We start from the raw sequence: 11,862 nt of genomic DNA, 5'->3' as shown, positions 1-11,862 counted from the left end.
TTGTTGAAAATGGGAGAGAAGGAAGGAAGAGATGGGAAAAGAGGGAAGACAGGAAAGTGGGCAGGCAGCAGGCTAGGCCTCTGCCACGGGGCCACGGAAGCGACAGTTAACCCAGAATGAACAAACAAAGATGAATCGGATACTCAGTGAAGGATGTGCAATATGTATTTCTACAAAGTGTTCTGTGGTCCGTGGGATCGTTACAAGGCAGAGCAGACACATTATTCTTCATAGGCAATCTTAATTAATGAGAAATTACAATGCTTCTTCATTCGTGCGTGTGAGCAAACACCAGGGTTCTGTAGAGCAAAACTTAGAGCACATGCTTTAAGGTCTAGATTAGAAACGTGCGCTCATTCTTGTACACTTTTCAACATTCCCTACAAGTTATTTTGCAAATGTATGGAAATAGCCAAGCAGGAGCTTGTATCAGTTTGGTGCCTAAATGCAGCAGGTATCCCAAACAAGTAGACTCCTCCCTGCAATAACCCAGTTCTTCTGTAAAACCAAGTGAGAAAAGACATTCTCACAAGCCTTCAGAGGTGGAAGCAATAGCGTTGTTTCTTTAGCCGCCACCCAGGAGGAAGTTCAGGGGCTGAGAGTCACAGCTGGGGGAGGATGAGTAATATGGAACATGGGTCTGGGTAGGCGGGGATGGTACCTGATTCCGAATGGGCCAGGTGTCCCAGGCTGGCCTGCAGTGCACAGAAGGAGTCCCAAGTGGGGAGGAGCCAGGGTCCCCACCTGTCACGTGGAGAGGAGGATACGATGGGCACAGACACCCTCGTGGCACAGGCCTGTGGGGAACCCGATGGTCCTGCCCCATTCTCAGCCCGAGTCAGCAGAGCTGGATAGATGAGTAGGCTGCAGGAAGCAAACTGGGAAGCATAATGTCTGAGCTTTCAGACCCCATTTAATAAACACCTCTGCTATAGCAGCGTTTGGGATGTGTCTTAGAGGTGAGGCGGGCATTGGGAGTTCTGGGTGATATGCGTGTGATTCTGAGACATCGAGGCTTCCTGGTGGCTGCCATCAGTTAAGGGAGTCTGCTGGGTATGCTGCATTAGAGGCTGAGGCGATTATGAGCTTACCTAGGTTAACAAAGTAAAGCTCTTCCACACTCTTATTGCTGACCCCACCCCCTCCCCCGAAAAAAGGGTCTGGGTGAGATCATTCAAGAGACCAGAACCCTCATCTCTGTCAGTGGACCAGGCAAGAAAGTGACACCTTCCTCAAAAGCAGGCGACTACCACGTGTCTCCATTTGATTCTCAGCCCAAGACGCTACAACCACATCCTTAGCTACTGCTGTCCCTGCAAATGTGTAATGACACCCATCCTTGCTGAGAAACACAGACTAGAAGGGCTGACCTTGTCGTAGCCCGCCTTCCTTTGTCAGCAGAAGGCAGAGCAGATGTTGCGTAGACGTAGAACTGAGCTATTGGAAGTAGAGCCCTGGGCTGGGGATCGTTAAATCTGCCCTTAACACGTTGATTGACCTGGGCCAAGCCCCTTCATTTCTCTGGTTTCAGGCTCCCCTAGTAAGTGGGAGTAACAGCACTTCTCTCAGGATGGGTGCAATGAGTCCTCCAAGAAAGATGGGGAAAGTGCTTTTCAGATTACAAATCACCCAAGTCGGTGTGAGTGCATGTTCCTATTGCTATGGGGACCTCTCAGTGAGGAAACCCCAAAGTAAGGAAACAGAAAACATCACCAAGGCTTATCTCCAGGGCAAGGCCAATGCAGGTCTCAAATCCAGATTCCAGGGCTTGAGCCTGGAAAGGGTGTAGATACCACCCTCCAGCTTAGAGAGCCATAGTGGACCGCCAGTCACGGGGAGCCACGCCCTGGGGGGTCACCCAGTGTTCCAATATCTCTCCCACCAGTCTGAAAGGATCTTTTTAGTTTTTAAAATAACTTGGTTGAGATATAATTCAAGTACCATAAAATTCACCAAAGTGTGTAATTGTATGTCCTTTATTATATTCAAGATCGACCTCACCACAATCTAAGATCACAACATTTTCATCGCCCCTAAGAAAAGCCTGTTACCCATTAGCAATTATTCCCCACTCCAATCCACTCCTATGCTAAGCAACCACTAATCTACTTTCTGTCTTTATAGATTTTCCTATTCTGGACATTTCATGTCAATCGAATCCTGTATTGTAATATGTGGTCTTTTGTGACTTGCTTTATTCACTTAGCATAAAGTTCTCAAGGTTCACCCATGTTGTAACATGTATCTTTATTTTATTCCTTTTCATGGTTGTATAATAGTCAATTATAATGGTTATACTACTTGTGTTTATCCATTCATCTGCTGATGGACGTTTGGGTTGTTTCCATTTTGTGCCTATTATGAATAATGCTGCTATGAACATTTTCATGTACAGGTTTCTGGGTGGACATATATAGTCATTTCCTTGATATATACTTAGGGGTTGAATTGCTTGGTCAAGTGGTAAATCGGTGTTTAACTTCTTAAGAAACCGCCAGTTTTCCGAAGGGGCTGCACCATTTACCATCAACAGTGTATGAGGGTTCTGATTTCTTCACATCTTCACCAACATTTGTTATTGTCTGACTTTTTTATTATAGTCATTCATTAATTATGGTTTTGATATGCATTTCCCTAATGACTAACGGTTTGGGGCAACCTTTCATGTAATTATTGACCATTTATATATCTTCTTTGAGAAATGTCCATTCAAATGCTTTGCCCTTTTAAAAAAAATTGGTTTATTTGCCCTTTTATTTTGAATTGTAAGGGTTTTTAACATATTCTGGATACTAGACTTTTACCAGTTACATTATTTGCAAATATTTTCTCCCATTCTATGGGTTGCCTCTTCACTTTCTTGATAGAGTCCTTTGAAGCCTTTTCTCTTTCTTGCCTGATTTCCCTAGCTACCACCACCAGTACAACAGTGAATAGAACAAGAGCAGATATCCTTATCTTGTTCCTGATTCTTGGGGAAAGCATTCTTTCACCTTGAATACGATGATACCTAGGTTTTTTGTAGATGTCCTCATGAGGTTGGGGAAGTTTCTATTTCCACATTGTTGAGTGATCCTATCACGAAAGGTTATTCGATTTGTCAAATGCTTGGGGCAAAACTGTAATGTAAAGTGAACGCTGGAGGGAGAGGGAGTCCCCATGTTATTAGCCATCCCTGCCCAGAGTGGAGTGCCTGGAATAATTTCCAAGAGATAGAGCTGAGAGGGAATAAGGGAAGGGGTAGTGGTTCAAGCGCCATATACCCTCCCTGTTCTCACCAAGATTTAGTAGATTTTCTTGAATGAATTTTTCTCTGTTTGCTACATGCCCTTAGGACAATTTCCAGAGATTTGAAATAATTGATACTTTTAATTTCCTCCAGTTAAATAGTTGGTTTGTAGGGAGAGTGTCCCCCCAGCTCCTTGCACTGCCGGTCCAGAAGTCTTGCTCCTAATTTTTTGTGCCATGACCATGAAGAAATGGGATGCATTGATGAGAACTTTGACCATCAAGTGCACAAGATGTAGGCTGGAGCCCTAGATCTGCTTTTCACCAGCTATGTGGCCAGAGCTCGTGTAACCCTTCTGAGCCTCCACTTCTCCATTTGTAAAAAGGAAATAATAAAAGTACCTACCTCCAAGAATTGACTGAGAGTCAAATACTATGTTATCAGTGAAGTAAAGCACCTGGTTGCTGGCAGGGGCTCAGTAAGCATCAGCTCCCTGGCCCTCCTGGTCCTTGAGTGCTCCCTTCTTGGAATGCGGGTGCCTACAGCCATTCTGGAAGCGTTTGCCAGCTCCTTTCTGCAGGCTGCATGTTATTGTCTCGAAGTCCCACCTACCCTTTCAGCTCAGCCTAGAGCCAAAACCTTGCCAATGGTATATATGTCCTGGGAACACACTTGAGCCTCTTTTCCTGGTGTTCTACTCCATTCCACACCTCACTGATCTCTCAAAGGACACATACTATTTGATATATCCAAATGGGAGAACCTCTTGCACCATCCCCTGCCTGCACAAAATTTCAAGCTTTCTCTGCAAACTGGTCAGTCATCCAGCCTGCACCTTCCCCTCAAAACCCTGGGATAAGCTGGAGATTAGAGCTGCCATCCTGTCGATGGCAGGAAAAACTACTGCTCTTGGGAGACAAAGAGGGCCTGTCCCCATTGGCTGGCTAGGGGCTGCCCCCATGAGATCTGCCTGGCTGGTTATTTTATCGTCGTCTGGAGAAGAAGGAAAAACTGGTAAGTCAAGACCTTTGCACAGGAGAGAGGTGGAATTCAGAGAAGCCAAGTTTCATTTCAGTGGAACATTATGTTGTGAGTTTCACATTATGATAAGAGTGAAGACACTTTATAAAAAGAAGCTTCCAGGAGGCCAGGAGAATGGTCCCACTGGGCTCTGCTTAGATTTGGGGCCTTGGGTCATTCCTCATATGTAACGTGAGAGAATGAGGTCATCTCTAAGGGTTCTGCCAGCTCCAAGCCTCAGGGATGCCCAGCTGGGCACATTAACAGGGAGTGCGTGCCCAGACTTCAGAACAGGTCCAAGGAAAATCCAATATTGAGTCTAAAGATAGGCTGTGTGGTTTTTGTTGTTGTTGTTTTTTAACAGCATGATCATCCGGGAAATTTGTACAACCTCTTAAGACAGAGATCTGGGGCAGCTGGGAGCATTAGAACTGCGGGAGTGCACTGACGTATACTGGGGCAGGTGCAAGAGACCATCCAATGAAATGTTTACCACCTAATGGATATTGAAAGCCTTTGTGAGTCTCAAATCAAATTCCTCTTTGAAGAGAAGATGACGAGTAAATAGGCAATGCCGGTGATAATTCATTTGCCCCTAAACAGCTGCTTCTGTCTGAGGCTGCACGTGGTACACAGTGGGGATGAGGGGGCCTGAAGCCCACTATCGCTTCAGTATCCAGTTTCCAGGAAACTCGGTGAGATGTTTGCAGCTCCTAATCGCAGGTTCCTCTTTCCAAAGTGGAACACATCTCTCTTTTCGATCAGTAGCACCAGTATAAACTTAGAGAATAGGTTGCTAGGGACAAGAGTCCATTTAACTCAACAAATATTCATTAAACTCTTCCTGGGGGGCCAGGCACTATGCAAGGTGCTGGGCTAAAGGGGTGAGTCGAGCTTACTGTCTGACCCCATAGATGGAAGTGTGGCGGACACAAGGCAGATATAAGCGTTACAATGAAATTGCAGACAATGTGCCACGAGACATGAATTCAGAGGGAGACCTAGGAAAGTAGATTTGTCTTGAGCTTCAGAAGAAGGACTAGAATATTACCAGGTATGTAATTGTCTATCCTGGGACAAGGGGAGCATGGCAAAGTCCATCAGAATCTGAAGCCAGCCGATATGTTCTCCATACATAACAAAGAAGATTTTTGTGCAGTACAGAAGGCGTAAGGCAGAGAACCCTATCAACAACAAAGACAATAACAGTGGACAGAAGCGACGTGAGTGTGTGGGGGGCATTCAGTGCTTTGCAGGTGCATTCTCCTCTAATCCTCACAGTCTATGAAGCAGGGTCTTTTACAATTACATGTCGCAAATGAGAAATCATAGCATGGAGAATTTAGTAACTTGCACGCTGGCTCACAGCTAAAAAGCCGTAGAGCCAGTATTCATTCCAGACTCCAGCGCCGAAATTCTTTAGTTTTAATTTTTTTTTCATTTTTATTTTTGGCTGTGTTGGGTCTTCATTGCTTCGCGTGGGCTTTCTCTACTTGCGGCAAGCAGGAGGTACTCTTCGATGCAGTGCGCGGGCTTCTCATTGCGGTGGCTTCTCTTGTTGAGGAGCACGGGCTCTAGGCGCGCGGGCTTCAGTAGTTGCAGCACGTGGGCTCAGTAGTTGTGGCTCATGGGCTCTAGAGCACAGGCTCAATAGTTGTGACACACGGGCATGTGGGATCTTCCCGGACCAGGGCTCGAACCCGTGTCCCCTGCATTGGCAAGTGGATTCTTAATCACTGCGCCACCAGGGAAGTCCCCGGAAGTGAAATTCTTAACGCCATCAGGAGAACAAAGTCTTAGATTGGCCACAGACCTCATCAGCCCATAGACTTGACCACGCCCCTTCCCCTGGGCCTCTCACCCTTGTGTTTTGAAAGAGAAGGGTGTTGACCAAATGACCCTAAGGTGCTTGACATCTAAGTCACCTGAGACTGACTTTTCTCAGGGGTGGATGCAGAGGAGGAAAGGAACAGGGAGGGAGAAAGAAAGTTTAGAGAGCTAGCTTAGGTGGGACGAGGCAGAAAACCAGCTCCGCACTGAGGCTGTGACTGTGTTTACCCCATTTTTCACCCTGTGTTTGCATGCCCAGGAGCAGTTTCTATTCTGAGCATTAAACTCTCCCAACCCCAACACAGAGAGAGCCTGAGCAGTGCTTGACTCCTGCCCCCGGCACGGTCAGTGCCATGCGGCTCACCCTGCCAGAGGCCTGGCGCCTTTGGGGTTTTCCCTGGTGGCTGATGGGCCTGAGCCAAGCCTGGGAGCTGCGCCAGGTCCCGCCACGCGGCCCGCCTCCACGCCCAGGACAAAACTCCCAGCCTCAGCAGGGTCTCCCCCGCCATGCAGGTGAGAAGTGGCGAAGCAAACATCTCTGACACTTAGGGAGACAGCATCAACACCCAGGCTACCCTCTGGTTTCCCTCCAGAGGCCCGGGGCTCCTGCGGCTTCTGCTTGCTGTGCTCCAGTCCCTGGGGCTTATAAAAAAAGGTCAGCAGAGAGAGACCAGCCGGCACAACCTCCCAAAGTCCCCTTGCTTCCCTGAGCCCAGAGCCCCCTGGCTAACGCCCCCCCAGCAGCCGGTGGGAGGTCTTTCTGGCCTCAGGACCCCACGGCCGCTCTTCATTTCTCCATGGACCTTTTCAGTTCCCATTTCTCTGGCTTGGGCAGCCCCCTGTGCTCACAGCCAGGCCACTTTTCTCTAGCCAGGGTCCTCTCCCAGTTACTCAGAGCATCCACCCCACTTCCTTGGTGCTCAACAGAGGCCAGTACTCTCCTGACCTTCTCTCCGTCTGTTGTCCTCCCCCTCCCCCTTCAGACCTGGCTCACTCATCACAAGACAGTGACTTTGCTCCCTGGAATGGGCTGGCCTTGTCTTCGGGGGCTTTGCAGTCAGGGCAGGCATTGCCGGACTTCTTGCCAGGGGCACCGTTGATCCCTTGCTTGCTGGTAGAGCCTGGATTTTCACAGCTGATCTATCTTCCTCCCTTCGACCAGCCATGTGCTTCACCCTGTCAGTCACAAGGGTCCATCCTCTGCAGCGCACCCCTACCCCACTGCCAGACAGCAAGAAGTGAGAGGGGGGTGGCCCAGTACCTTCTGGAAAAGGTTTCCTTGCTATTAAAATGACCCAGACTGGATGAAACCCTTCCTCTCCTTCAGGTGAATATGGTCATGACTGCTGAGAAATACAGGAACCATGTGCAAATATGAGCGGGAACTTAACCACTATGCTGAGGATGAGTGCAGAGACGGGAAGAACTTGGGTCCTTGAAAATGTCTTTGAGATACTGACTTAACCAACCATGGAACTACCCATTTTGGGGGCTTTTTACTGTGTGAGATAATAAAATCCCCTTTGTTTGGGTTTTTTATTCCTCACAGATGAAAGCATCCCATGTTAGAGTGTAACTTACCCACACCCTTTGCCAGGTTTTGCATAAAGAAAATGTCCTATATCAACCCCAAATCTTTCTTTACCCGTGGACCAAATGAGGCCCTCTGCCTGCTTTGATAGATAAAGTTTTACTGGAACGCAGCCATGCCCTTCTTTTACAGAGTTGTCTGTGGCTGCTTCTGCTTGAGAAGTAGTAGCAAGAGAGACAGCATGGAGTACAAATAAGAAAATATTTACTATCTGGCCAACTCCTAATTTACACTCAGTAGGCCAATAGAGAAGCAAAAGTTCCTCAAAAATTGTCACAGATTGGGCTTCCCTGGTGGCGCAGTGGTTGAGAGTCCGCCTGCCGATGCAGGGGACACAGGTTCGTGCCCCGGTCCGGGAGGATCCCACATGCCGTGGAGCGGCTGGGCCCGTGAGCCATGGCCGTTGAGCCTGCGCGTCCGGAGCCTGTGCTCCGCAACGGGAGAGGCCACGACAGTGAGAGGCCCGCGTACCGCAAAAAAAAAAAATTGTCACAGATTATATATAGGTACATGAAAACATGAAATCCCTAGGAAAGGAGGCACTGTCACATCCTAAAGTGTCTCAAATGCTAAGCATCAGGCCACAACCTGCCACAGAGTCTGTCCCGAGAAGGACATGAGGGGATACAAGCTGTTGGTCAAACTCACGGGTTGTGATGGTTAATTTTCTGCATCCACTTGGCTAAGCCATGGTGCCCAACTGTCTGGTCAAACACAAGCCTAGACGTTGCTGTGAAGGTTTTTTTTTTTTACATGGGATTAACATTTAAATCAGGAGACTTTGAGTTAAGCAGATTTCCCTCCATAACGTGGGTGGGTCTCATCCAATCTTAAGGCCTTAAGGGAGCCTTAAGAGCAAAGACTGAGGTTTCCTGAGGAAGAAACAATTCTGCTTCAAGACTGCAACATAGAAACCCTGACCGAGTTTCCAGCCTGCTGGTCTGCAGCTTTCAGACTCAAGCCTGCTACATCAACTCTCACCTGAATCTCCAGCCAGCTGGCCCTTCCAGAAGATTTTGGACCTGTGTGAGGCCCCACATTCACAATTCCTTTAAATAAATAAATAAATAAATAAATCTCTCATCTCTACCTATCACGATAGGGTATATAATAAATATAGTATAATGTAATATAATATAATAATATAACATAATACATATTTCCTATTGGTCTGATTCTCTTAAGAACCCTATTACACTGGTCATTCTAATTCTGTCCCATCTGTAAGGCTGACATCTTAATTATTACAATGAGAGAGTTTTCAAAGTGAAGAACCAGAAATGATTCCCAATGGACACAAAATTTAAGAATTTTAGTAATTCTATGGCGCCATCCTTCCTTAAACACCCAGGACCTTAGTTTATAGTTACACATTTGGGGAAGGAAACTTGGGAATGGACAGCCTCTGTCACATCAGGGGCTAAACAGAGGTGGCTTTGATGGCAGGTTCAGAGGTAAGGTCAACTCAGCTGAAACATCTTTTTAAACCCAGGGTTTACGGGTCAAGTCTGGCCAGCTTGCCCCTTCCCCACTGGGGATGTTTTACATTCCTCGGGAAGCTGCATGCTTAGAGGAAGAGGTAGGGGAGCCCGCTCTTCCCTCCAGGACACAGTAGCAGCCACATTCTCTAGCTGGTGTGTCTCCCCAAAGTGCCTGAGGAAGATCATTTTGAAATTCACAACCCAGGAGCTGGACAAACAGCCCTTGTTTGTCAAATGTTCTGTGCTCTCTCAAGGTTCCTTTCTTTTCCATCTAGAAGGTCTCCACTTCCTTTGGCTGCTTAATATCCTGGCTTGAGGGAAGGTCTTAACACTTAGTTCTCAGCCTTGAGTATCAGTCAGTATCTTGCTATTCATAGAAATTCTGGCTCCTAAGCAGCAACAGACTCTGTGTGGAGGGAAAGCCTTACTGAAGACATTCTCCTTTGAGAAGCCTTGTCCTGTAAGTCCTGCCCTTGTACTGTTTCATGGCCAGCCACTGTGTCCAATAAACGGTCTTGCTCTTTGCTAAATGAATCAAAATATTAAAAAAAACATAAAGTCATTTTCTACTATTAAAATCATAGTTACAATGAAAATGCAGTTTGCTCAGGAATTTTGCATTGCCAGTTATTTTCATCTTATTTTTAAGACGTTATTAACTCATGGCCATTACAATATCCATTCATAATAATCGACTTTCTAGCAGCATCCTCCAGGGGCATAGCCACATAGAAGGTGGAAGAACATATGAAATGCAGGTGAGTGGGGAGGTGACACAGGTCTGGGGGAGGCTCAGGAAGGCAGGGAAAATCCAAGCAAGTGGAGAGATGTCCTTTCCCTAGCCTTCTGATTTGTACTGTTGGATGAACCAAAAAAAAGTATGTATGTCCAGTGTCAGGAAGATAGGGAGGAGGGGGTGAAGAGAAAGATCTTTGACTTACCAACAAACCAGATCTGTTTATGTTCTCTGTCTGTAGATGTTCATGCCATCCTTGTTCTCATATATTTTTTTCGAGCAGATCTGGGGCCAATTTACATCGTCTTCTCTGGACCAAGTGGAGAAGGGACTTGAGATAAGCTGTTATTCTTCCTCAGAAGGAAGTTTCAGCAGCAGTCTTTAGCAGTATCACCTTTTAAAGCAAACTCTCTTCCTCCTAGGAAACTCAGTGCCTAAGCACTTATTAGTTCTGCAGAATGGGATACAGAAGGTTTTCCAAAGCATAACTTAAAGGACAAACAATATGGTGTGTGTGTGTGTGTGTGTGTGTGTGTGTGTGTGTGTGTATGTGCACGCACACAGGCGCACATGCATGCCCGTTTAAGGAGAAGGCACTTATATGGCATATATCACTGAAATTTATGTCCATTTGGAGAATAAATTCCCATTCCCAGCCCACCTCTGGAATGGGTTGCAGAATTCCATATATTAACCTAAAGTTATTATATTTATGCTAACAAATGGAGTTAATGAAAACCATTTCACATAGGAAAGAAAGGTAGATGGTATGCAAATAATTTGAGAAACCATCTAAAAAGTGATGGCAAATCCTGCTGCATGTTAAGATCGTGCAATGGGATGACCTTACTACTCAAGGATTCCACCAAAACAAATGGTGCAAGAAGCATTCTGTAAGTGGCCTCTTCCTCCTGATGGGTTTAATAAAACAGAGCCCATTAAAGATAAAGAAAAGCTGCTTGGTTTAAATTGGATCTTACAGATCTCAATCAAGTACAATCATCCAATTGTTTTCTAAAGAATATACATTCAGAATCTGCAGACTTTTTGAAAAATTGCTTTAAAAACTCACTTGTTCAGAATCTTATGTTGGAGAGAGTAAAGGGGAAAAATCATACAAAGTCTTCCATAAAAGACCTTAGGCAATTAACCAGTAATTTTAATTCAAACTCCCCTTTACTGTTTTAAGGGAATGGCCTTGAAAATAATCTTCATTATTAATATGATTTATGTTAAAATACATAAGCCTGTTTTTCCTTCAAGACACAGAGAAATCTAAATTGCGTCTCAACAACATGTGATTATACCGAGTCATTTTCACGACGTGCCTCTCAAAGCACCAGAGGGAAGAAAGCAATTGCTCAGTCTCCTTGGAACGGTGCCCTACTGCCAAGCAGCTTCAGGCGAAAGCTGAGCAGAGCACCCTGCCCCAGGGGCAGCCTTACCCGATGCAAGAAGTCACACGTGTTTGATCAGACTCAGGCTCCTTTCCATTTCCACACGTACAAATCAAATATAAGTTTATTCTCCGTGGCTCTTTCTTAGCTAAAGATGTTGGCTCGTGAGCGCCCCCATTTGGCTTTTTATGGATCTTACAAGTCAGTCTGGCCTGTTCACAAAATAATAACTTTTCTACAGACTTTCTGATGCAGGAATGCTATAAAAAATGAGACTGCCCAAGATAACAGGATAAATGCTCTATTCCCTTAATGGACTCCCAAAGGCCCCCTTTATTGGGGTGATGCCCTGGGGGAAGTAGTCTTGCAGAAAATTCTGTGGCCCCAGCTTCCCTGAGGCCTGATCTTCCCATAGAGGTAGATATCGTTCTACTCTCATTCTCTGGTGGCACAATCATGACCACCAGGGCCAGCAGGGGGCACACCCAGATTCCATGTCCCCTTGGATGGGGTAATGAGCCTCCCCAAGTCTGTTTTCTTACCTGAATCTTGCAGAAAGGAAAAAAAAAAATCAGTCC

The sequence above is a fragment of the Lagenorhynchus albirostris genome, chromosome 16 (assembly GCF_949774975.1).
Source record: "Lagenorhynchus albirostris chromosome 16, mLagAlb1.1, whole genome shotgun sequence".
In the NCBI taxonomy this organism is placed as follows: domain Eukaryota; kingdom Metazoa; phylum Chordata; class Mammalia; order Artiodactyla; family Delphinidae; genus Lagenorhynchus; species Lagenorhynchus albirostris.
The sequence above is the reverse complement of the archived record's forward strand: the minus strand, read 5'-3'. Positions refer to the sequence as shown.